The sequence below is a fragment of the Molothrus aeneus genome, chromosome 4 (genome assembly GCF_037042795.1).
Source record: "Molothrus aeneus isolate 106 chromosome 4, BPBGC_Maene_1.0, whole genome shotgun sequence".
NCBI lineage: Eukaryota > Metazoa > Chordata > Aves > Passeriformes > Icteridae > Molothrus > Molothrus aeneus.
The window spans coordinates 14,470,069-14,497,575 of record NC_089649.1 but is presented as its reverse complement, the minus strand read 5'-3'; positions in this window follow the sequence as shown (position 1 = coordinate 14,497,575).

The window sequence follows — 27,507 nt, the reverse complement described above, 5'->3', positions numbered from 1 at the left end:
ATTCTACATCTACTAAACCACCAAGCATGCACCTCACTCTGTTGGTGTCATACAGGAGCTTAGTTTGCCATAAATTTTCTCTTTGCCAACAACAAAATGCATGAAAAAGACCAAAGTAGCTAGAGCACCTGTCTTCACTAAAAATGCAAGTCCTGCTCCCTTGGTGCAAGGTTATGCACCTTCCAGCTGGGGCACAGCTGGACAGATCTGTGCCTGCAAAGAGACAGAATGCAGGGACAGGTCCCAGTCCAAGGAGAAGTTGGGATTTAGAACAGAGAAGCCATGGATTTGCTACATTACAGAGATCCTTGCAATTTTTTTTATTTATACCCATAAACCAGCAACCCTTTTTCTTTCAGACCACTATTCTTCCCCACAAGGTATGAAAATATTTGGTTAAATTACTACATAAGGACCTCTGGATTCTTTGCCATTCTTTCCCAAAATGGCTGAATTTTGTGTGAGATTCTACAAGGCACTTTGAGGGATTTTTCTTAAGATAAAATGTTAAATGAACAAAAGCCTGTAGAGACTGCATGACCCTGCTTCAGCAGCTGCATTATTTGATTCACTGGAGTTGAATCAAAAATTGTCAGATCCAACAGAATGTTCACAGGCGCAGTGAGCTAAAGTTTGTAGCTGCAGTCGGAAACCTAACAAGCACTTCTTCAGCTCATTTTTATTCTTATGTTTGGCAGGAAATATCACATGTAAATGGATATGTGGCAGGGCCTTAACATTCAGAACCTTGCTGCACAGGGGACTGCACTGCATCTTCAAAGCACTGTACTAATTTTTCAAACTAAAACCAGAAATCTATATCCCTAAAAATGAAAGTTACCTAAAGCTTCAGCTTTTAAATCACCAGTTGGCAAGAGATCACATATATGAAGAACATTTAAAAATATTGGCAATTCTATGGCAAATTAATGCTGAAAAGATTTAGCAGGTCATATTAACCTCTTTTCCATCTTGTTTCTGTAACTTCAGCAAGATAGTTGCTTATGATATCACCAGAACACATCACTGAAATCAGAACCTCCCAGAATAAGTCCTGGGAGATTCAAGTTAGAAGTCAAACTGAGCTTCCTAATCAGTAGATTTCTTTTTGAAAGCTACTTGGATTAATAAAAGAACAATTACTTTCACTCTCAATCTTCTTCTAAATTGTTGTAATCTTGGATATATAGAGTTGTAATGTGATCACCTTATGCTAAATTGATTTTTCTATTCTACAGAGCAAAGTGCTTTTCAGTTCAGAACTCAGCAATACATGCAGCGAAGTTATCATGATCAAAATACTCCTTTCAGTATCGGAAATGTGAGACAGGCACAGTATATTGCTTTGCTGTGAAATTCTAATATAAATGTGGGTCACTGCTATATTCAGATTTCTAAAATGAATGTTTCGTTCCTTGCAATAAATTAATTTTTTTCCCCTTTTCACTGCAGGATTTTTCAAAACCAGATACATTGCTTTTGGAAATCACATATATCCTCATGAGACAGATAAAGTCATCTTATGTTGAATGGAAGTCAAGACCTACAAAATCTAATACATCTTTTGAATCAAATATATGCTCTACTAAATCTTAATGGTATTATGTATATTGAAAGCTAAACTGATGAATCACTGGATAAATTAGCTAGCAAATGCATGACAATATAGTATTTATTAAAATGGATCAGCGATTTTTTTCAGCTCTTACAACCTCATACATCAACTCTTGAAGAAGTCTTTAAAAATGCAGAGATTGTAGAGAAAGGCAAGAGACACAGGTAAAAAATAGACCAGAAATGGGCAATCTGTGTGTGATGATATGGTATGCTGCTGTTTTGCTGGTAGGGTGGAATCATTAGGGCTTTCAAAGAAATGCAACATCGCTATTAATCAGATGTAAGCATTTATCTGGAATTTTACAGTTAACAGGTAAAAACAAAAAGGCAACAACTTCCAAAAAATTACTTCATATTTGGAGGAAGAAAACCTAGACCTTAATGAAAGACTCAATAAAGTAGATATATTCACTCAAGAAATTAACAATAAGATACATAGTGCACACAGTTTTGTTTTTAATCTCTGTAAATATTATTTAGATATGATTTTCAACAACATAATGACCATTACTAAAAATTACTCCAAAATTTCTTACAGTGAATTCTAATTAAGAGAGCATGTTTCAAAAACTCTGTTGTCACTCTACTTCCAAAATATCTGCCCTGAAAGTTCCAGAAAAGATCTGAGAGCCCATGTTCACTTAACCTCCTCTATTTTCCTGGGAAAACTGAAATCTGTGATTACACTGGAATGATAGTTTCCTTAACATCACTCCATTTGCACCATTGTGAGGATTCTAGTATTATCTGTCAGAATAAGTGGTCCAGAATTGATTCCAATTTGCACATCTGTTACATTTTTTGACTTTTAATTAAGAAAACAGGCAGATTGCAGAACCACAGAATGGGTCAGGTTGGGAGGCATCACAATCGGCCATCTGGTCCAACCTCTCTGCTCCAGCAGGGTCACCCCAGAGCACATGGCACAGGATTGTGTCCAGACTGTTCTTGAACAAGTGACTCCATGCCTTCTCTGGGCTACCTGTGCAGTGTGTGGTCCCTGCACAGTAAAGGAGTCCTTCCTCATATTCAGGTGGAACTTCCTGGGCATCAGTTTCTGCCATTGCTTCTGTCCTATTGCTGGGCACCACTGAGCAGAGCCTGGAAACCTCCTCTGATACCTCCCTGCAGGCACTGACAGACATTGATGAGGGTCCCTCTCATTTATCTCCTCTCAAGGCTGAACAGGCCCAGCTCCCTCAGCCTTTCCTCACAAGAGAGATTCTCCAGGACTTCAAGCACCTTTCTTGTCACCTGCTGAATCCAGGAGCTCCATGTCTCTCTTGTCCTGAGGAGCCCAGGACTGGGCACAGCACTCCAGGTAAGGCCTCACTGGGGCTGAGCCGAGGGGCAGGATCACCTCCCTCAGTCTGCTGGCAATGCTTCTCCTAATGTTCCCCAGGACACCATTGGCCTTCTTGGGCACAAGGACTCACTTCTGGCTCGTGGAAAGCCTGTTGTCCACCAGGACCCCCAGGTCCTTCTCCTCAGAGCTGCTTTTCAAGACGTTGGCCCCCAGCCTGTGCTGGTGCCTGGGCTTATTCCCTCCCAGGTGTAGGACACTGAATCTGAATTTCAGACAGTTCTGCTCCACCCATCTGCCCATCCTGTCAAGAGCCTTCTGATCACCAAATCCAACCCTTAACCCAGCCCCAGCATGTTCACCACCAAACCAAATCCCCAAGTGGAATGCAAAACAAGTAATGCCCAAGTAATGCAAAACAAAAGCAAAAGGGGGGCTTGAGAGGAGTGTCACTTTAAACTTTTGAAAATGAGATAATAGAAAGACAATATACAGTGAGACAATATTGACAGCAATAGATATTCCAATTTACCAATAGATTTAAGTGCCTTAATACAACCTTCTACTTGGAAAGATCTGTAGCATGTATCTATGACTTAAGAATTTTCTTTAACTCATTTGATTTTTGTGGTTCTAATATCCATATATTCATGTACATATGTGTTTATATATATATGACCTATACCTATTTATACATATATTTATGTACACATTTATATACAAAATACAGGTATTTATTACAATATATGGAAGCCAATATCCCTCCCTGCTTAGAATTCATTAACTTGTGCCTTTTTCCCTCAAAGACTGTAACAACTTGCTTACACATTTACCTAATTTAACGCTCCACTAAACATTTCTGAGTCTTTGCAAAATTTTATTCCTTTTAAATATCTTTTGTTTTATGGCTTCTACTCTCTTAAATATTATTATATTACAAATAATATTCACTGTTAGGCTTATTCTATTTCTGTTTTTTTAATGTGGCAGGTTATTTGAAAAGCATTCTGATTTCTGATAGCCAGCAAAAAATTTATATTTGCTTTGCAAATATATTGCACCCCTTCCTCAAAAAATGAAGCATACAGTGTGTTTCATTATTGCATGTTCACTATAATGTTGGGAGGTATCAGTCTATCACCCTGAAGAGCTTGCAGTTTTCATGGTCATACATGGCTAAAGCTTTTTAACATTTTATGGGAGTCTATGTCACATTTCAAAATCCAACTATGAGTATTGGAACCTGGAAGTACTGAAACTGGGAGTATTGAAGGCAAATTATATTTGCTTTCAATACATGTTAGGCTTCTTTATGCCCTTTGAAATTAGGACACTGGACACTTCTGAAAATTTTATTTCATCATTCTTGTTATTTCTACTGCCTAATAATTAAGGCAATTAGATTTTTTTTTTCTGCATTCCTGTGATTAGCATGCATTTGACATACACAACTGATTATTGGATATGGGACTGCTCTACATTTCTGAATTAACACCACATCATCAAAAGTAGAATGTTCCTGATGAAAGCTAACAGCAAAATTTGAGGTAGAGCAAACTGATAACACAGGTCCTTGTCACTGAATGGTAAAATTCACAATGCTCCATGAACAATGCAGCCACAAAACTGTGAGAATGTCAGCACAGTTCACGTGTTACGAAATTTTTACTTTCTTTTATACTAGGTTACAGGTTTGGAGTTTTTAAAATGAGGGTGTAAAAAATTTGCATAGGAAATAGCAACCACAGCTCAAGATAAATCTTATATTCATCACAATTTATGCTGTTAGATTACCTTTGTCATAGGTCCTCCTAGGGGCACCTTTCTAGAGGTCTATTTCTTTAAAAATCCCGTAATGCAGATAAAGTAAAACATATGCAGTAATGATTTAGCTGAGATGCTACGCTGTGTCTACAACAGAGTCCTTCTCTGACCTTGCCAAGTTTACAGACTGTGCCAATAACAGAGCTGGGATTTGAAAACTGACTGATTAAAATTTTGCTCACTAGGATAAAACACTTGAAATGAATCATCTAATTTTCCAGCATGTCCTCAGGTTGCTGCAGGCACAATAAATTACGTTCATATAATAGCAAACAAGTAAAAAAAATAGAGTTAATACATTTAATATATATTGTTACACTGTATCCTGTTTTTAAAATTCTCAATTACCTTAAATTTTGATATTCACAAAGAATGAAATAGATGACCATTATTTTTAGGGTGACATTTCAGAACCATCAGACTGATCCAAAATACACAGAACTACACCGAAGTCTTTCTCCTGACTCAGTAGACCCCAGAAAAACTCATATCTGCACATTTCTGATTAACATCAAATGCTGTGCCTGGTATCTCCACAAAGAACAGACTTGCAGAGATGCTGAATGCTCTGGGTATGACCTTGCACTCCTGTGAAATGAGCAGAATATAAATAGAAAACAGCAACAAGCAGCCACAATGTAAAATAATCAGCAGAGGTAGTAATGGATCTAATGGCTGCCAATGCCTCCTGTACCATGGCAAAGATGCCATTTATCATACAGCAGCTTTGCAAGGGGTTCCAAAGGGCTGAGATTCCCCTAAGAGGCAAATCTTTGCATTTTCTATCTGGTGGAGAGATGTACGCTCCTCCTCCAGAGGGAGATTAAGATCATCCTCTTCCTGTTTCTTTCTCAAGGAGCCATGTTATTAGCAGTGTTGCTTAGGTAAAGACTCTTAAAATTTAAATTAAATTCTCTCACATTACTAAAATTATTATTTTTTTATTCCATCTATTTGTATTGCATCCGTTACTGTAGTTCCCAAAAGTTTCAAAGCAAAATATGATGGATGCTCTATAAAGACATCAAAAAACCCCACAGTATCTCCTCACACTTGTCTTCTTTTTCTGTTCATTTGATGGCATGAGTAACTCCCACAATTACTGAAAGGTACAGGAGTTACATTTTGCACTCTGTGCATTAATTGGATTTGAAAGCACTTGAACACATATAGATGTCAGAATGCCAGCTATCAGGCAAATTGGGGAAATGCCAAACCTAAAAGAAAACTGTAAAAATGAGATCATTGCAGCAGTTCTCAGCATGCTCAAAATTTATAATAGGCTTTTGAACTGGATTTGAAAGCATATAGACACTCTTAAAAGGAGCACCATAATTTTTTAACTCCTGAAAGGCAACCTGCATTCTTCAGAATATCCTACCATTCTGCTGCACTGGGAACTTGGTACCTATGAGGCAAGGCAGATTTCTGTACCATGAAATACTGATATTGGATTTTTTTTTTTTATTGCAAATTGCATTACCATATCAAGGATTCAATATATTCCCAAAGTAATGCAAAAGTGTTAGCAAGTTAAAAATGCCCTGCTGCAGGGCTACAGCTGAAAATATTTCATTTTTCCTACTACAAATATTTGCCTTCAATTTTAAAAAATGGCAGCCATTGTTATCAACAGACAAACAACAAGTTAATCCTAAATAGCCATTTATCTCAGTAGTAATAAGGTACAAACAGATTACCTTTAAAAAATGCATTAAAAAATTAAAAAAACAACACTCCTTCATTGATTTTACTATATATAAGCTTTAATGTTTTATAAATGACTGCACAGGTGACAAATGAAAGAGGCTTCTCCAAAAATAATCAAAGGTAGACTATAATCTCCCTGAAACAAAACTCTAATATTCATATAAGTTAATAAATTTATAGACCAATGATGAGATGCTACTACATTTTAAAGAATGTTTCTTTATTCCTTTGTAGCCCTGAATAATAGGTTTGCTTTAACGTAATATCCTACAACTAAAGAAAAAATATGCAATTAAAAAAGGAATTCAATCCATGTAATATTTTTATGTAATAAATATTTTTATGTAATTCAATATGTAATATTTTTTTTCCTTCTAAACTAAAAGAAAAATACATTAATCAAAGCTCAGATTTGGTATTGAACACAATTACATGGAAAAAGATGTTTGCTTTTCACATAGGGTTCATTCACTTTAAGTTTACTTATTCAGGAAAACACTTAAGCACATGCTTGACTTTAAACACATGCTTTGGGCCCAGTGAAGCAAATAGGATTTAATCACATTCCAAATAATGATGGATATAAAGCCAAAAGATATTAACATGAATGGTTTTTGGATTCAGGCTCAGCATTTTTCAAGTCTTAAATATACACATACAGACATGTACATACACATATACATACACCCACACACAGACACATACACAGAAAGATCTGTCTCCAAACTAAGCCAAAACATACAGAACCAGAATTCAAAAGATTATTTTCTAAGATATTAATATCAGAGTTAAACTGAAAACAGAAATTTTTAAATACAGGCTTCTTTATCTTACTGGTTCCTTAAATCACAACTATATTTACCCTAAAGTCTGAGCATCTCCTAGCTGGAATCTTACTTCCATACTCTCATGCCCCAGGTTTTGATCTCACAGAAAGGAAATGGTTTGGCTCTAACCAAAAATCCAGTTTACATAGGTTTTTTTTTTGTCATGCTTTGATTCCAGGAACAAGAATCAATTCCTCTTCTAAAGAGATGAGTCTCCTGATAAGAGATTCATGTTGGCAAAAGCACAGACCTTACATCACAGATCACTTTATAGGCTTTTTCAAATGAGATACAAAATTAAAAATAAGTCATCCAATCTTTATAATTAGTTTACTATAATAATTAATTATTCAATCACTTATTGGGTTAACAATTACTCATTATTTTGCTGATAAATCAAAAGAAGATTTCTCCTAGTTTTATCTCCCAAATGAAGAAAAAACTCATATTCAGACGGAATTGCTAAAATAGGGGTTGGGTGAAGCTTCATTGAGAATATGGTGCACATGAACACCCTTTTTTTGGAGCACATTTAACAGGCAGCTAAGCTCTCTAAAAACCTGATAATAACTGAAGTGTAAGACATTCCCCCTGGACATTGGACAAATCTGCCCAGCAGTAAGACTATATCTTTGAGGAGACTTCTCCTGTGGGCTGAAGATAATCATCTGAGTATCACTTGATGAAGATCTACAGATGAGTGGAGAGAGGCACCCAAACAGTCAGAAAAGTCAGGGGAACAGCAAGAGAAATACTTACATCCAACTACCAGATCATCTCTGCTACTTGGAAATCAGAATGAAACACAGAAAACAAACTGCTATCTCTTTTATTCCTGTTGTGCTTGAGGAAACATTTTGCTACGTCTTCAGCCAACAATCAAAGTGGCATCTAAGAAATACTCCTTAATACCACTGATTTCTCCGCAAAACAAGAAAGAAAAATAGGATGCCAAAAACCAGAAAAAAACCCCCACAAAACTAAACAAAACAAAGCAAAAACACCAAGAAGAACAACAAACAAACAAACAAACCCTCCTTCAAACCAAATACTTTCTAATTGTTAAAAAACTTTACAGCTGACTAGAAGAACCTGATTTAACCAAATACTTATAAAAATAACTGGAGAAGGTTCTGTGCCTTGATATTCTGTAACACATTGGTCTAATGGTTTCCTGCACAACTAAATCAGGATATAAATCTCCACTGCCATGAGGAGCCCACTTCAGCCAAAGCCTGTCAGGGTTGGATATGGAAGCTCTATGTAGAAGAGCACCTACACTGAGACTGCAGGGTCTTGGGCTGTGACTCAGCACATATAAAAAGACTGCATCCATGCCAGGACTACACACAAGAGATTTATTTTTCTTACCTGTGGTAGAAGACTCCCATGTCCAAGAAACAGGATGTTCAGGACTCTGTCTAAAACCCCTTTCTACACTGTTGTTTGCAAGAGAGAGCAGCCGGGTGCCAGTTGTGTTCTAACAGCCTGAGAATGAAATGCACCGAAAGTAATGCAATAAAGTCTGTCTGATTTCTTTCCCATGTTTCCACAGAATCAAAAGATGAACTTGTCCCACTAATCTCCCTCTATCTGAAGCCCAGATGGAAAGCTGATCCTGGAATATACACTAATTTCAGTAAGCTCTGCAATGGGATGACTTACATTTCCAACATCATACAAACTGAAGTGAATCACTCCTCTTATTTGCAAAGCTGCTAACTTCCAAGGGTGGCTTAGAAAAGATGTAAGGAAAACATAGCTGAAAGGCATCCAAAGTACATTCTACACCATACATGGAAAAGATACCAAGATGTCCAAGCTGGTAAATTCATGTATCACACAAACAACAATAATTTCCACACTTGGATTAAGAAGCTGTGAAACTCTCAGTACTGGAAAACAGCTATGCTTCTCTAAGGACTGAGGTGAAGATGGTTCCTGGGGATGTGAGAGACTTTTCTGCTTGCTTTTCATATATTTGATAACTCCTAATACAGAAGAGTTATAAAACTTAAAATTGTAATGGGTGTGCTGTTAAGATCAGCATTATAAATCCTTCTTTTGGCAGAGAGAAAGGGTTGGGCTTGAGAAAGGCACAAGAATGAAGATGAAAGACAGCATTTCAGATACAAATTAAAAATCTGTCTACACAGCTATATGAACACCAGTATCAATGACTAGAGTTTTGGAATCCATAACAAAATGGTGTTGAAATTTCAGTTAATGTTTGGATGACTGATTTTTCCATTTCTATTAGATCTTGCATCTGATTTGCTGTTTGATTTGATAATTGTTTTGCTTTATTCTTTATGTTACCATAACCTAAAGAACAGTAAGTTTTAAAAATAATTTTCATGAATGTGTTCATATTATTCAATAACACTACCCATTACCCCAACATTTAAATTTATTGATAAAACTTCCTTGGCTTAAGCACTTTTAGAATAGCAGAATCCAAGTGTCTTTTTTTTTTCATACAAACATATAATCTGCTATTAGACAAGGCAATCTAAGATTTTACCTAAATCTTCCATTTTCCACTTACATCTCAAGTGTTACAAGGATTAGTAGAGAAGCTGGACACACTGCCCACAGACAGCTTAAGATACTCAAACTGACAAGCAGTGAAACCTAAAGGAAGGTTTGCACCTGGAGAAGCAGTTATCACTTGTCTCTTTCCCAGAGAGAAAAGTTTATATACTGTTCCCAAGCATAGCATTTTACAATTTGTCCAACTAAAAAACATACTATTTTCTTTATTTCAGATTGCTTTTTATTCCAGATTACCTTATGGAGGTGGATTACTACACAAATTCTGAATATTTTATTGAAATATATCTAAATTTTCTTCAAAGACTTTCAGTCTTACTGAAATAAAATGTTTTCATGAATCTTTTCAATATTCCCGGAGTGGAAGTTTCTGCATTCTTTTTATTAAGTCTCTAGGTTTTATTTTGATTCATGATCACTAGAGAGGCATTTTTTATTTTGAATTTTTTACCAGCTTAAAAATAGCTAAATAATGTTTCTTATTATTAAATATTAAATATTACCATCACAATTTCATATCTTTAGAGATTTCAGGAAGAGAACTGTATAAATACCATTTTACTTTTCATCACCATGAATTCCCCATCTACTGACAAAAACCTCAGCTTATCAAGATGTTCTTTTTCCCTCAAAGCAGATTTTTCAAGCTTGCATTTTAAGTTTGAATTTAACCTCAAAAGAGTAAGGTCCAAGGAAAGTAAATACAAGGGTTCATAGGCTATCCCTAACCAGCATCGCTAATATTTTGCAGTGGTTTATGACATTTCATTTACATTGTTTTCATTTCAGATCCAATACTATTAGAGTACACTTCAGATATGAAGAGGCAGTACTTACCCGAGAAATGGCTGCAATAAAAACAACAACAAACAAATACAACACTAAGATCTTTTACTTTTGATAACACCCATACAAAAGAAGATTTTCTTTGCTTTCATGCAAATTTATTGAGATCTCATACTAGTTATCCTTGGCTGGTTACCTTGACCAAAATTTTACTAGTATTGCCTCCCCTCTTTCTCTCTCAGCCAGTTTGGAAACAACAGACTGCAGTGGCCTTTTCAACTCTTTTAGCTGTATTTTTGTAACAGCAAAGAACATGGAGTATTTGAGCTCTGTTAGGATGAAAAGTAGAACAAATTATGCATGCCTTGAAAATTGGATACCTAGTGTCTTCTAGTTGAGCTGTTGTAAGGATAATCAGGGAACTTGCACCCAGAATCTCTTAATTACATGGATATCTCTTCTGTTTGCTAGGCACAGCAGATTACTGGGAGAGAGAGAAATGGAAAGTGCTCATATTGCTGGGAAAGAAAATAATTCAACAACAGCATTTTATTTAACTCAACGTCCCTAAAGTGTTTTAAATGAAGCCAGTCATTAAGGTCTTATAATTAAAGCCTTGCACAATTATAAAATAATTAGGGCCTGATCTTGTAACATTGTCTCTCTGGAGAGCACACACATCAGATTCCCTTGGAATACTCGTAGAGTAAGCACAGTTGCTGCTAGGATGGATGTATCTGAACTAGCTTTAACCAAACTAGCCTGAGTGCTGTGCAGAAGTAACAGAGCAAAGCTCAGAAAATACTGCCTTTTTATTTAATTACTTTTAGGTCTATTCAAATACGTTTTTGTAGTCCACACTGCACTCTGTCACTGCAGCTACTCTGCCAACACAAGCAGGAGTAGACCATTTCAAACTGCAGTGCAGTTCTATATCACTCTGATGAGTAAATGCTATAGTAATAATTCTAAGCCTCTAATTTTCCCAACTGCCTAAGGATGCCAGATACCAGCTCCCACACTATTAAAAAAACAAAAGTATTTTAATAAGAAGACCTATGTCCAACTAATCCTTAGGGCTTTACTTACAAAAGCCAAGTCAGAATTAAGGAAGTGTAATTGAATTACATTTGCCAGCAGCTTTTCTTCATTACTGTGCTGGATTTGGCTGGGGTAGAGTTAATTCTCCTCACACTAGTCAGAATAGGGAAGAAATTCGGCTTTTTTGCTGGAAACAGTGTTGATAAACAGGGATGTTTTTGTTATTGCTGACAGGGCTTCCACAGAGCCAAGGCCCTTTCTGCCTCTCATCCCACCCCAGCAGTGAGGGCTGGGGGTGCACAGGGAGCTGGGAGGGGACACAGCAGGGACAGCCAACCCTAAGTGACCCGAGGGATATCCCATAACATATGGAGTCATGCTCACTATATAAAGCTGGGGGAAGGAGAAGGAAGGTGGGGGACATTTGGAGCGGTGGTGTTTGTCTTCCCAAGTCACCCTTACCCGTGATGGGACCCTGCTCTCCTGGGAGTGGCTGAATGCCTGCCTGCCCATGGGGAGTGGTGACTTCATTTCTTGTTTTCCTTTGCTCATGAGTGTGGCTTTTTCTTTACCTAATGACCCATCTTTGCCTCAGCCCACAGGTTTCCTCACTGTTACTCTTTAGAGGGTCTCTCTCACCCTGTTGTGGGGAGTGAGGGAGCCCCTGTGTGGTGCTGGGATTAAACCCAGCCAGGGAGGAACTCCTGAAGGGAGCTGAGCCCACCACTCTGCAGCAGATACACCTTGAAGCATTTGTGGCTGTGCCTGAGGTCATGCTGGGGCACCTCAAAGGATTTGCCAATGTCTTGGTTTGGAAAGACAGGAGTCTGCTAAGGAAGGCAGGAGCCTCCCCTGAAATGGAGAATGTAGACCCTCCCCACCCCTCCAAATTGCTATAAATTTTAAATTAAGGAGCTCTCAGGCAAAAATATAGGAGCAGGAAATAACAGTTATTTTATAGGGAAAAGGGAAAAAAATAAAAGGATAAAATAAACAATGCAGTACACTAGAACAACACTGACAGAGTCAGAACCCAACCTGACACCCTGTGGGTCAGGGTGTTGGTGGCAGTCCAATTGGAAATGTGGCTGCAGCCCTCCTGCAGTGTCAGGTATGGTTCTGTTGGAGCAAGGGGGTCCTGTAGAGAAGGATGTATTCTTCCTCTGAAGATCCAGTGGAAGAAGAGACAGCTGCTGTTCCTCTGGGGAATCCCGTGGAGAAAGCCATGCTGGTGTCTCAAAACCTTCTGGATTATATCTGGGTAGCAATGCTTGGCTCCTTCCCCTGGGCGGAGCATCTCACAATGGGATGTTATAGTTCTTATCAGCCATGCAGTGACATCCAATAGCTGTTAGCAGCAGGAGGGAGGTGTGAGTGTGGTCACTCAAAGAGAGAGATAAAGCAAACTGCCCACTTGACAAAGGTAATCTGCCATGCAGATGGTAATTGAAAACATCTTGCATTGCAATCTTCAACAGCCAGGGATAAGCCCGCGGCAAAGCAGGCACACCCCTGCAGGGCAGTAGCCATGGGAAGGCCTTGCCCACACGGGTATCTGTGAGGCTGTGCCTCGTAGATAAGGCTCTACTTGGAGCAGGTGCAGCCCTAAGGGGCTGCAGTCTGTGGATCAATCCAAGCCCAAGCAGGGGCAAGAGGAAGAGCTCATTGAAATGCTGAACCTTATATGGTCCAAAGGGCCCAGGGTGGAGATTGTTGTGGAAATGCCTTAAAATTCTGATACCCATGGTTTCAGAATTCCCATAGCAGGAGCTCCTTGCTTCTAATCAGAGTAGGAGCAAGAGTAAGAGTTCACTGCAATGTGAAAGCCCATAATTTAGCCCAGCAGAACCAGGGATGGAGATTGTGATGGATTTATGCTTAAACTGCTGTAAACCATTATTTGAGTTGTGTGTTATAGGATTTACTACAGCAGGAACCGCTCCGGAGTGGAAAACCACAGTGGAGGACAAGTGATACAAGAAGCAGTGCAGGTACAGCAGTGACATGACCTGAGGTGGCTTTGGTGCCCAATAACTCCACTCAGCATACCATCTCTCCTGTCCTGAGTGACCACCACTACACACAATTTTACACCTCTAATTCTCTCCCTCATTCTGTTGGATGGCTGGGGTTAAGCCTCAACAGCTACAGTGAATGTCAAGACAGGAAAGTAAAGTTTCTTCACCTATATTTCTCTTGGATTCTAACAGACTTTAAAAAAAAATTGAATTAAAAAAAGAATCAATGTCTATCTACATCTAGCTGTATGTCAGGTATCATTTTAAAAGCTTCACTGGGCATTCAAAGCATAATCATACTTCAAATGATGTCCTTATTTTACACCACAGGAATGGCTGCAAGAAAATGTAGTAATAGCCCTAGAAATTAAGATCTTGGTCCCTTGAAATGCATTGGAAATCATCATTCTTGGATATAGGTTTCACACAATGATGTTAGACTGCAATTTTATAAGTGAAAACTAAAATATTAGAAAATACAGGTTAACCTCTCAAAATCTTGTCAGACATTATTAAAGTTGCCTTACATAATGTTAGCAAAAAGGTTTTGAAGATGTATGACGTTGCAAAGAGCAAACTAGTGTTTTGAACCAGCCTGTGTGTAATAGAGACACACACACCCCTCCCAGGAGGGACTACCTAACCAGAGATTCAGGCAACTCAAAATATATGCCAAACAAAACTACTTTTCACTGCCTAAAGTTTTTCCTAAGATAAGAATAATATTTTCCATAACTGTGGAAATGACTGAATTAGGTTTGGTAATAAAATAGTCATAGCTACTTTTTATGTATGATTCAACATTTCATTTCTCTACTGAAAAATATGGGTTGCATTAATTACACAAAAAAGAAAGCTCATCTTTATTATTCAATGAAATGATTAACATTCAAAAAAACCACAATATTTTAAAACACTAGGGAATATTTAACTCAATGTTTAAAGCATAAAATTTGCTTATTTTAACCTACTTTTCATCCTGGAAAATTATTTATATTATTATAGTTCAATCTTACAGAATTTCAATTACATATGAAATATATTGAACACAATTTGTATTAAGTGTTGTTAATTATGCAGTGGATACTTTGTAATTAAAATATCTTAGATCTAATTTTCATGCAGTTCTGAGCATAGACCAGTTCAGAAGCCACCAATGAATTCAAGAATAGAATACTTTGTCATGTTCTTTTCCCAGCAATAAATATTGAGGCAACCTCTCGTGTGTGGTGCCCAGCATTCCACTGAGATTTCATTGAAAATCTCAAATCTCTGCTTTGCTTTCTGACCTTTCTGGCCATAAACTTCTCTACTGATGTTGGCTACTCTGTTGTCCCCCCAGAATAAAGCCCATACAGGAGGTGAAAGCTATGCAGCAGGGAGACAGATTTTCAGTAAATTTTCAGTTAACAGGAATTTATATAGCAAAAGGCCTGAAATTATGAAAACTCAGTGCCTGAATTTGATCCAGTGGATGCAGAGAAAAGGGCAATGAGATTTAATATTCTTGGTGGATTTAATTGCTGAGAAAAAGCCCTGAGCTTTCATGCCCAACTCATCTTGCCAATTTATATGTGTATCATTTGATTTCTATAGTTGACTCATAAATGTCCACAGTAAAGTCTACAGGTAACACCTGCTTGAATCATCCTACTAAAATCCAAGAATCCAGGAGAAAACAACCTCTGGCTCTCAGCTGCTAATTGTTGACATTAGATTAGTACCTTAACTTTCTGTGTAGGAAAGGTAAAGTTAGAGGGCAGGACATGAGCCCTGAGTGTCAACAAGATGGCATGGGGCCCCATCACACTGTGAGTTTGTGTAAATTTTGCTTCTGACTGGATTTGCTCCTGAGCCCTAGAAAATCAGGACAACCTGAGATCTATAGAATTGGAGGTACACAGGTGATGGCCCACACTGAGACAGGGGAATAAAGTGAGTTAAATTAAGCATTTCTCCCTCACAGTAAAGAAGGTGACTTGAAAGGATAGAGACGTGTTAAAGGAACTTCAGAAGATATTAAAGGCAAGTAATTAGTCTTGCCTTTTTCTTTATTTGGCTATTTATACAATTGTGTTTACTTAAAAGTGCATCCTTCTGGGAAGATGACGAGCTTATATTGGCTGTAATTAAACTGTGCTCCTCTGCCTAATGTAACACCACTGAAGTCAATAGGAAACTTTAAAGCCTCATTTCTGGATCTATTTGAGAGCTGCTTCTTCCATCCTGAACCATTTACTTACTCATCTACTCCTTCTCCATCTACTCTTTAACTAAAGTTTAATATGAAGAACCCGTGTAATTAGCTACTTTGTTTTAAATTCCATGTCTTTAAAAAAAGACATTTATTTTATGCTCTGAATGTAAAATAAACTCTATAGCAAGGTTATGTCACAGTTTATTCAGAATAAAACTAATGAGTTTTCACATTCAAGTTTTACTGTTTGCAGTAAATTCTGCTCACGAAACACTTTGGTACAAATACAGACATAATTTGAATTTATTTTAAAAAGTGGTCAGTATCAAGATAGAAATATCAACAGCAGCACTCTTCTAGTCTAGCTTTCTCCATGAAATATGGAACAGCTAAAGTATTCAAGCAATTCCTCAAATTTATGTGCTGAAAGCTATTCAAATATAAAATAAGCACTAACAAACGGGCAACCTTGTCAGTTGCAATGCTAATAAATCAAATTCACCAAGGTAAGTTTGCTACATTTTCAGTGCAAGTGGATATATCATAAGAGCCTAATAATGATACAACTACCAGGAAAATAAATGTGCATTCTCTGACCTTGACAATAATTCACTAACAGCTTGCCTCACGATTTTCCTAACATTGAGCCACTCTTCACAGGCCAAGTGTTTATATCTCTGTGGATGGAGAGTTTCATCTCTGTCATCACTAGTCTATTAGGGATTTTAGTGCCCTGCTAAGATTAATTATAGAAAACAATAAATTTCAGGATAATAGTCTATGAAAACGCCCAGGGGAATTTGGGGGATAGGGATCAGAGGAACACTAGGGGGTTTTGTTGTCTTAGTTCTTTTTTTTCTTTCAGAGTACTGATCTAATGCCCTTCACAGCATTTCACATGGCTCTAAAACATCTAAAGCTGGATTTCTTTTACTGATTTTTACTCCCTAAAACAGGTAATGAGAGGCATTGCTACTGGGCTAACAAGGAAGAAGCACCTGACCAGTGTTGGACCTTTCATAAATCTTACCAACTTGGAAGAACAGCAACTTCAATAAGGGAAGACAAAAGGACTGTATTTTATTTTAGATCAGTGAAATTATGGGATATGGACTTTTTATTACTTTACATGGTAAATTACAGGCAGGACAGAGATCTAGTTAAGCTAGAGGATAGGCATGAAAAAAAATTCAGGCTCAAAACTAGAAATAGAAGAATATAGATCTTGACAAGGAAGCTAGCAATTAGAAGATGGAATTTGATAGCTTCATGGAAAGAATTACATGGTTCGGTTCCAGAAGAGGCAAGAAACTGAACATGGAGATCTTCACATCTCCCTTTCTTGCCTCCCTCCACCCACAAAGCTACAAGCACTGTCCACAAGAAAAAAAAAAAAGGTATCAAGGGATAGTGGACTTAAATATCAAGACTATTATTTCATCCAGATGTACCTACTCTAAAGATATCTGTTATTAAAAACTAACATGTAATCATTCGTAAAATATTGCTTACAGTTGCTTTCAAAAAGCTAGAAAAACTTCGAGAATGTAGCTCTTTGAAGAAGACGTGCACAGAACAAATACCTTTATTTTAACTTATAAAATTTACTTCCTATAGCAATAAATTTTAAGGCCAGTGTCTCTGTCCCAGCTGGAAATACATCAACATATGCAACCAGCTTTGGGGATATAGAATGCAACTACATAGAGGACTTGACTCACTTTACTTCAATTTTTTTTTTCCCATTGTCTGGAAATCTAAAGCAATGGGAGAGAGAGGGAAGAAAGTGAACTTATCTAATGATAAGATTTAAAAAAAAAAAAAAAAAAACTGAGTCAAGGAGAATTGCTTTTTAAGGGAAGGTTAGATTTTTTACTTTCCAGCAAACACATTTTCCTCTTGCAAAGTGCAATGTGTGTGGGAGTCTGCTCACGTAGAAAGTGGTTCCCTGATCAAAACAGATGGCATGCTGGCAGGGTAAGTTTTAAATGGCAGAGTGTTGATGTTGAAAGATTTCAACAGCAGCTTCCATGACAGGGACAGAGACATAAATGACAAATACAAAATACAAAGACATTTCAATAACTTACCATCATATCACTTTGTAAGTTAATACCACTCTCAGTTCTCAAGATGTTAGAGGAAGACTTCTGAGCTGTGGGCATGTATTCTAGCTCAATAAATCTCAAAACACTAATGAGGGTTCTATTTTTAGGACAATGAAGCATGAAAACTAAAGCTTTTACTGGCATGGGGAAGGAATAAGCTGGCTATTGGAAAGGTTTGTAGCACAACTCTCAGAGAAACAGAATGGCCAAGTAATTCCTCTCCTAACTTAACCAAACTTGTCAAGTTATTCTGAAAAAAGGCTTTTATTAGACTCTGAGCTTTTGTCACATGCATTTTAGTTATCCATTCACTCATCTCTGAGGCACAGTGTATCAGTGGGATCAAACTGGGGAATTTGTGAGGGATTTTTTATCAGTGTGTGAATATGATTTTAATATTTTCCTAATGTTTAAAAACATTTAACTAGAGAAATCATTTTAGATATTCAAATTTGAATAGCTCCCATCCTTGATCTTTTCTCTTCACTTCTTGTTCCTTCTATACATATCTGTATACATATCTGTAAGTCAATATTGCTTTTAGGATATTAAGTCATATTTAGACAAGTTCTTGATATTTGTTATTCTCCAAACTTTCCTCGTCTTCTCCTATTTTCACTGTCTTTTTTTTCAAGGCTGAGGGTAGTCCATCTTTTTTTTTCTTACCAGTATCATAACCTTTTTTTTCTCCCATCAATTCAGATTCAGTTGTGCATCGAGCTGTCCATGAAGCATTTACTACCAATAAGACAAGGCACACAGTTTTGCACTTTTTTGGGGCAGAAACAGAGCAATTGAGCCTTCATGCAACTCCTTGCTGCAGAGGGGGATGCTCAAGATGGAATGACAGCTCTGTGAAGCACCAAATCATCAAAAGGAGATCAATGATTTTTTTTCTCTGCAATGGGAAAGATGTGTAGATGTCAGCTTGTACAGGAGGTGCTTTCTGATCAGAAGAAGTGATATGTAGACAAGGCAAATTTAAAGTATTTTACAAAAAGCATTTTTCTCATAAAATAATGTTGGAAGGAACTTAGGCAGAATCCTGACATGAACAGCAGCATTAAATAACTTTGTAGCTTGGTCAAAGAAAAAATGGCAGGGAAGAGATGGGGAACACATGACAGCTGTTAATTCATACTTATTTTTTGTTCCTGGTAATGATTGTAGTAAAAAAAATGAACACTGTAGATTCTGTACAGTCTCCAAGGCATTGGCTTTATAATTTTGATAGATTAGAGATGATGGGATGCTTCTTTTTCAGTCTATGCTTGCTATGAACTGGATAAACACCAAAAACTGAGCAATACATAGTAAAAAAAAGTAATGCATAATAATATTAATGCCTAGTAAATACTAAAGAACATAATGATCCAAATTTAAAATTGCTCTGAAAGACATTTGTAGATGACATATAAAAAATTAAATTACAAATGAATGCTGGATCCCTCTTCATATGATAAAATATACTGTCCTTTCAGAGAGCTACATCCCAGAAAGTGAGTTGTGCCTCACCACAGTAACAGCATCTCATGAAGAAGCTTGAATTATTTTGTTAATAAGATATTAATAAATTGATACTAAGAAAGAAAGGCTAAGAAAGAGGAAGAAATTAAACTTTCAGTAAATTTCACTTTCAGCTCCAAAATAATTTGCTTAATGCTAAAAAAACCATACAGCTACACAGGCAGTCTCCATGTTTCTCTCCAGAACAACTGTGAGCAGTTTCTTAAACCCAGATGTGTAGTCACATAAATATAAGGTTTTCCCTTTATGTATTTATGTACAATAAAGTTGACTAGACTTTAAATATCTTTGCCAAGTTCCTGCCCAGGTAGGAGTTAAAGCTGCTAACAACTATTTTAGACAAATTTGGCTAGAATGAATCAGCTAAGTGCAACAAAATATTAGACTTCACAGTTTTCATGCCTAGCCAGGTATTCCTACCCTAGTTTTCAACAGAAAGGTTTGAATATTTAGGTTTGTGTTTCCACTTTTGCACAGAATTCCACTATTTTGCCCTGACTTCAAATAACAGGCCATCCTTTCTTCAAGAATGACCCGAACCCACAAAAATGGCACCCAGACACTCAATGACCAAAATCAGTATCATTTTCTCTTTATATATTAAGTTTCAAAAGACTTTGCATACAATCTTGTAGAATGAAATTCAATGAGAATCTTTACAATACAGTTTTATTCATTTATATGCCATATTTTATGCTAAATAGAAGCTTTCTTTTATTTAAATAAAAGGGGAATTAGTGATTGTGGTCTCGGTTTACTACTGCTAAGTGTCCTAAGAAAAAGCAAAGCACTTTCTGAGTAGATTTTAAAGGCATAAAGGAGCAAATCAGAGGCAAAATAAAGTGTGTTTACCACAACTCACTGCAATTTATAGTCACAGTAATACTGTTTGGCAGGATATCAGTATTCCATGAATACTCCTTGAAAACATGACTGTGTCAATTAATGTTCCACTATTCTTTTCAGGATTGTGTTCACTGTCTGCAGACCTTCCTCTGCTAGGAAAAACTTAAGTGATTCACACCATTGAGCTCTCTTGTTTGTCCTATCTGCTGCAAAGCAGCTAACAGCTGAGAGAAGTGAGACTGACAGTATTGAGTCTATCTCAAGAACTCAGAATTGTGAGTCACAGTCCAATGTCCTGAGCTTTAGAGAACAATCTGAGGGATCCTATTATTTGCTGTCTGGTCTTTGAGACTAAAATCATGGTTAAAGAGTAAATAAATAAAACACAAATATAAGTTTTGAATGTATTTACTTTAATAAAACCACAAAATATCTATAGGCTGTAAGATGTCAAGGTCTGGCTATTATGCTAACCTGTTCAACTTCAGGCAGCAGCCCCTTTTCTAAAAGAAGAGCAGTGCAGCAACCTGGGCATTGCATCCCTCACACTTCACTGTGGAAGAATGAGCTGCTAGTAAAACAAAAGCAATTGGCAGCTCAAACAACCACTGTGAGACAAGCAGAAATGGAAGAAAGGTCAAAAAAACTTTAACACCCCCCCCCCCCCAAAAACCCAAAAAACCAAACCCTAATATTTATTTCTAACATTTGCATTTGTACTTGGCAAAATTGGACAGAATAACCATTTATTAACTAGATATTAACTGGATGCTACCCAGTTTGCTGGTATTGAGGGCCAGCATTAGGAAAAGCTCACCTTGCAAATCTCAGTAACATAATGGTTATTTCTGCTTCTGATATCAAATTATAGAATAAATTAGTGGCTGTTTCATTTGGTTGGCATCATTTATTTCTTCAGATGGCCCCAAGCTCAGAACTCATGTCTGTTGAGATGCTAGGGCACTTTAAGGTACTTCACTTCCAGCCAAAGCTGCCCAAATTAGACAAAGTTGCTACCACTGAGCCTCTGACCCACAATTATCACAAACCCCTCAGCACAATGAGTCCCTGCACTTGCCACAGTGGCATAAACTTTGTTGTACTCTTACCCAAACACCCCATCCATTCAACCCCAAAATGTTACCTGAAAAAACCCCACAGATTTTGAAAGAAAGCAATGGAAAAATGGGAGAGGGGAATGGGAGATACAGAAACACCTGGCTAGCAGAGCTATTGTCACCAAGCAGATGTGTAGTCAAGCCATTGAGCAATGATCTGGCTGATGGCACCTGCTGACAATTTCATCATCAGCCATTCTCTCAACAGTTTAATATGATGGCACCCTGATAATGAATTAATCATCCAGGAAGAAAAAAGAGAAAATAAATAATATTAGTTAAAGTGAAGGTGGAGAAATGAGGCAAAGCTACACAAAGGGAACCCCAATCAACATCTGGAGCAGAGTAACCCAGAGAGAGACCCTGTTGACCTGGCACCTGGAAATAGAGCAGATGAATACAGGAATGCTTGCAAATCAGTGCATGGAAATAATAAAACACACTTAGAAACATACTCCCTTCTAGCATTTCCACCTCTAAAACAAACCGATAAATTCCTTGAGTCTCACAAAGCTAGTTCTACACTGAGATCCTGGCACTCTACAGGCTGATTTGATCCCTAGCTCAACAGCATCATATGGGAGACAATCACAAGAGAAAATTCACCTGTCCCTCTTTAAAAAGGACAGCTAACATGCACCAGTGGGATTAAAACAATTCCCAAGCAAACAACAATTTAAAATTTCATGTTAAATTGAATTAAGTAAACGAGATAGTTGCTCTTGAACCAACATGAAGAGAGCTATGATTGACTGTTTCAAAATCAAAATGTGTTGAGAGATAAGGATGTCATAATTTAAAAACTGAATATTGTACCTGTGACTTAGCTGACCAGAAAAAGCAGAAACATACCATCCTCTTTGCCCTTTAACTCAGAAAAAGAATTGAAATCACAAAGGAGCTGAGCGCTAACAGTGAACTGTGATTTACCTATTCCCAAAAATAATTTCCATATTCACATGCCAGTTGTAAAGCAGAAAAATGCCCAGATTCTACCACATTAAAAACACTTTATCTCTATACTATGTTACAAGCAAGGTTATTTCTTATACTTGAGCAACTGCAACCTCTACTTCATAAAGAGGTATTATCATTATTGCTCCAACACTATTGCAGCAAGTATTGCCCCACTGGCTCTGACTGGAAATGGGCATATTTAGCACCCTGGCAATTACCTCTCCTAACAGCCAAGTCTTGAGCCTTATGTTTCCATGGATGAACATGCACCAATAATCTGGAAATTGCAAGACTCTTGCTATTAAATACTCCAATTTGTCTACCATAACAACACTTGCAAAATGACAGGCATCGTGAAGAGATTAATCTACGACAAAATGTTAATTCAAAAATAATTTGATGTTCCAGGAATCTTCAAGAAGTCCTTCATATTCTGCAATCCATCTTTTAAGAATGCTAATTTTATAATCTAAAAGCTGAATCCTTTTGCTGTGTGCAGAATACAATACACATTGACTAGCAGACAAGTAGGCTATTACAAAGAGGCGTTGTTCATGGCTTCTAGTACATCATAAGTACTTACAATGACACAATATATTGCTCTGATAAGATTATAAACACAATATCAGAATAAAATCCATAAAAATCTAATTATGCACACAAAAGGTACAGCATGAAAAGCTTGCTGAGGCACTTGGACAAAAGGTTTGAAGTTAGTATTAATTTTAAACATAACACTACTGGTGGACTTAATTCCTACAGAAATTTAATTTTAAAGTTTTACTACTAGATGATGATCAGAATAGCTTCAAGGCCAGCAAGCTTTTAGTATTTCTTTTAAATTAATACAGGAATTTGGATACAAACCCAGCTCAGCTTTCCTGGATATAGGGAAATCAGATGTCTAAGAGCTCAGTGATCGTAAGTTACCTGTAACAAACTCTCTAAGTCACTCTGAGGTGTTGCAATGCAGAAGAGGCATTTCAACTACCACCTTTGAAAAGCTGGGAGCAGGGAAGCATAAAAAGCAGTGCACAGTCACAGCTGCAGAAAGGAGTAACAGAATGAACTCATCCTGTGTGCCAACATAACCACAAAACCCACGCACTCTGTCCAGATTGCCACAATCACCTGTTTGGACCTGATGCATAATTTTTTTCTAAGTCAAGCCAGTAACATGATAGAGGATTTTCACTTCTCTATCATGACCATGGCCTCACATGAGTAATGGCAAAGTGTCTGGGTGGCAAGCTAAACATAAGGCAGGACACAGATCATTAAATATACTTTTCAACAGGCAGATCATCCCTGTGTGTCTTCATCTGTTCAGCTGCTACAGGAGTAAACTAGAGAACAGTACAATGACCTAAAATCCTATAGGGATGATATGAAAAATATTTTTGGATACTCTTCTCCTTCCCATCAACAACAAGCATATATGAAGGAAAATAAATACCTTGCCAAGAGGCAAGTTTGTTAAGTTTTTAACCTTAAGTTCTATGGAGTCAAAACTCTTAGTTAGTGACAAGATTTTCATTGACAAGATGATTGAGTGCTAAATTCTCAACAGGACACAAGTGGAAGGAATCCAGTTCTTTGTTCTTTTTGGTAAACATCAAGACATCCAAAATACACAAATACAGATATGAATTTATATGTATATTTATAAACACAGAAACAGGAGATATCTATATATACACACATATCCTGATAAGAAGAAAAAATGTGAAGAAATGAAGTCTCAATAGAGAATGACAAAACCTGAGCAGAAAATAGAAACAAGAAAAAAGGTGAAGCTCAGGTTTCTGCAGAGGCTGATAGCTCAGAGTGTAGTGCTGAAGAAGGTTTCAAACAAGAAAAGATTCAGTGAAAGGGGTGGATTATACATACAAAATCTTGCCACGGTATTCCTAAAGTTTAAAAAGATTTTTGGGGGAGACTATTAAAAACAGGAATAACTAAGTCAGGAACAAGCAATGAACATGCTGCAATAAATCCACCAAAGCTATGAGGAAGTAGGTAAGAAGCTGAGGAAGTAGCTGTTACACAGACATGAAGTCGGATTTTCCTTTCAATTTCCCCACCATAGACCTGTGCTGTTGCAAAAATGAAACTGGTAAAGAATGTATTCTGTGGTCTGTGATACCCAAGGCTGAAAGTCTGCAGAGAGAGAAAAGAAAGCAAGAGAAAGCTGAAATGGAAAAATGAAGTCTGGTTACTTTTCTTTTGACAGGAAGGACAAAAACAAATGGAAAAATAGGGGGAAAAAGAAAAGGTGAGAAAAGGGTAAAAGGGGTGAAATTGAAAGTAGGGGGAAAAATGTGAAAAAGGAGGAAAAAAAAAAAAGAAAACATGGAAAAACCCTTTTCTTCAAGAGATACTCTGTGGGGTTGTCACAATTGCCTGTTACAGCTGGCTCCCAATTAGGAAGTTCCTTTTAAACCAATAGAAGTTAAATTGCAGTTTGTGTCTTTAAGAGGAAGGTTATGTTCTACATACATATGCCCTTAAGCCCATGCTCACCAACCATTTACCTCAGCCATAAATGCCAGGGCTTTGTTGTTTCAAGATGCTGCACTGAGAATCAGACAAACACCACACTTCCCCAGGAGAAGAGCATAAGCTCCATTTGCTCTCGTGTTATTCACATACAAATCCACGGTGAGGAGCCTTAGGCTGAACTCCAGAGCAAATGTGCAAGGGGTCCCTTCCACAGTCTCAGCACAAATTTGCTATTGATGAGTTGTGCATCAATAAGGCCGAACATATCACAGTCCAGAGCAGTGCCAGTAATGGCAAACACAGATCTTCCTGCCTTCTGAGAGTCTAAGAGCCAATGGTCTGAGCAAAACCACATCCCACTGAGCTTCCTGTTGGACCAGTAGATCCCAACTTAGCCTTCATTAGGGAGATGTTGACATCAAGACCTAAAATTTTAATACAGGCAAAAAGTCTGTTTGCCACACACTTGTCACTTTAATAACTGTGTTCACCAGTAATAAATGCACAGGGTATTGAGATGGCCACCTTAATTAACAATAACATATTGTTTCACTCAGTGGTCTGCCTATCAAGAGAGACACAATAAGATCTATTTTGCAGTCAATTTTTTTACTAGCATTTTCTTGCTACAATACTACTTTGTGCAAAGTGAAAAAAGCCAGAATGTATATCAATATTTATTTTAATTCATCTTTTCTACTCATTTCCCTCGTCAATGCTGCCACCTTCTGATGCTCAGCAGCTTCACCAAGCACCTCAAACCCAGTTCTTAGGTTACAGCGCTGTGGACAAATCCCTCACTGCAATTCTTTGTGGCCCTCAGGCTCAGGAGAGCCCTCTCATCCTGCCCCTATTGGACCCACTTTGGTGGAGTTTTACACATGGATGGAAGCAGGGATTTGAAGGATGGAAATTTGTAACACAGCAGATGTTTGTGAGACTTAACCTATGATGCTAGAGTTTGTTCACTGGTCTGGTTCTGAATTGTCCATGCTCCCAGGTCCTCAGAACTTCTGGAAGTTGCTGGAAACTGCTTTTTCTGACATTTTGCCCTCTCTCCTGGACAACTTACCATGGAAACTCACTGGGTCTGTGAGTTTTAGCCCCTCTTTATACTGTTTCTGTGCCATAACATAGTTTCCTTTTCTAAGCTCCTAGGCATGTCTAAACTCTTATTGAGCCTTTTTGGTTTAGCCAACTGTCTAACTGTTCTAGCTCTCAAGGCGACCTAGAGAAAGACAATAAAGATGGAATCATTCTCTTGGAGGATGTTAAATACTGACCTACAGCCTTGAACTGAACTCTCCTCACTAGGAAAGCTGCCAGTTTAATATGCTTTCATACCCTTTAAGAGTTTCAGCAGAACTCACTTCATTTAATAAAATCACAGGCATTGACATCAGTTTGGGGGAAAAATGTTTATATTAAAAATTTTTATTCTGATATTTATATTAAAAAAAAAACAAACCCAAAACAAAACCAAAAAACATTGACTCACAATTCAATAGAACTCCAGAAATCAGTTTCATGGAACACTTAATCCTACCCAACATAAATGGGTACAATTCTTGGATAGTAAACAGAATAGCAGTATTTTATTAGAAATTGAAAAAACAATCTAGATATTATTATTATTACTATTTGTGTTAAAAGTGATGCCTCCACCGAAAGCATGAATGCAAAATTCACAGCCAATGTGCGTCACAGCATCTGATCCAAGAACAGGCCAAGTTCATGTACAGCAAGCACAAATTTCAAGCTTAGCAAAGAGCACAGACCATGAAAAGGATGCTGTGAGATGGTCTTACCCTAAACCCCTTCACTGGAATAAGAACCTATACAGAACTTTCATATACTGCAGTTTAACGTCCCAGCCTCTTGTCTACTGAAATAGAATCAGTCATTCTCTCCCTCTTTTTCACTCAGGGGCCTAATAAATATTTAATGCAAAGTGGAACTGCTCTGATCTGACTCCAGAGCAGACAGATATTTTAAAGCACAGACTCTCATACCCCAGGCAGATGGCCTGATCACTAAACCATTGGTTAAACAGGATGCCCATGTGCTCCACTGTGTTGAGGGTCAGCATCAGCCTCCAAGGGAAAAAGGCAGAGGAACTCTCACTTCATGAATGGTGGTAAGATTCAAGTAACAAAATCCCAAGTCTTTTTCAGAATTTGACATTTCTAGGCATAGTCATAAGTAAAACTTGGCATGTGGACTGTATTGACAGAAATCTAGGCAGTCCCAGGATTAGCCAGTTTATTCTTGCAGCTAGGTCTTGGATTAAGGTTCCAAATTTAACAGTAGCAAAACTGTCATGCCTATGACACGAGGCAGTACAGTACAGAGAAAGCCCTAATGAACCATTTGCACACTCAGGAGCAGCTTAGCCCTTCCTAATGGCACAGCACCAAAGGGCAGACTGCTGGAAGGAATTCCTTTTAGCTTAGTTCTTTCCATTTTGTTTCATTTTTACGTTGAGATTGTGTTCACCGAGGCTCAGCAGTTTAACGGGGCCCACATGTCTGTAGGTTTGCATATGCAGCTATGATGCACAACAGGATTGCCTG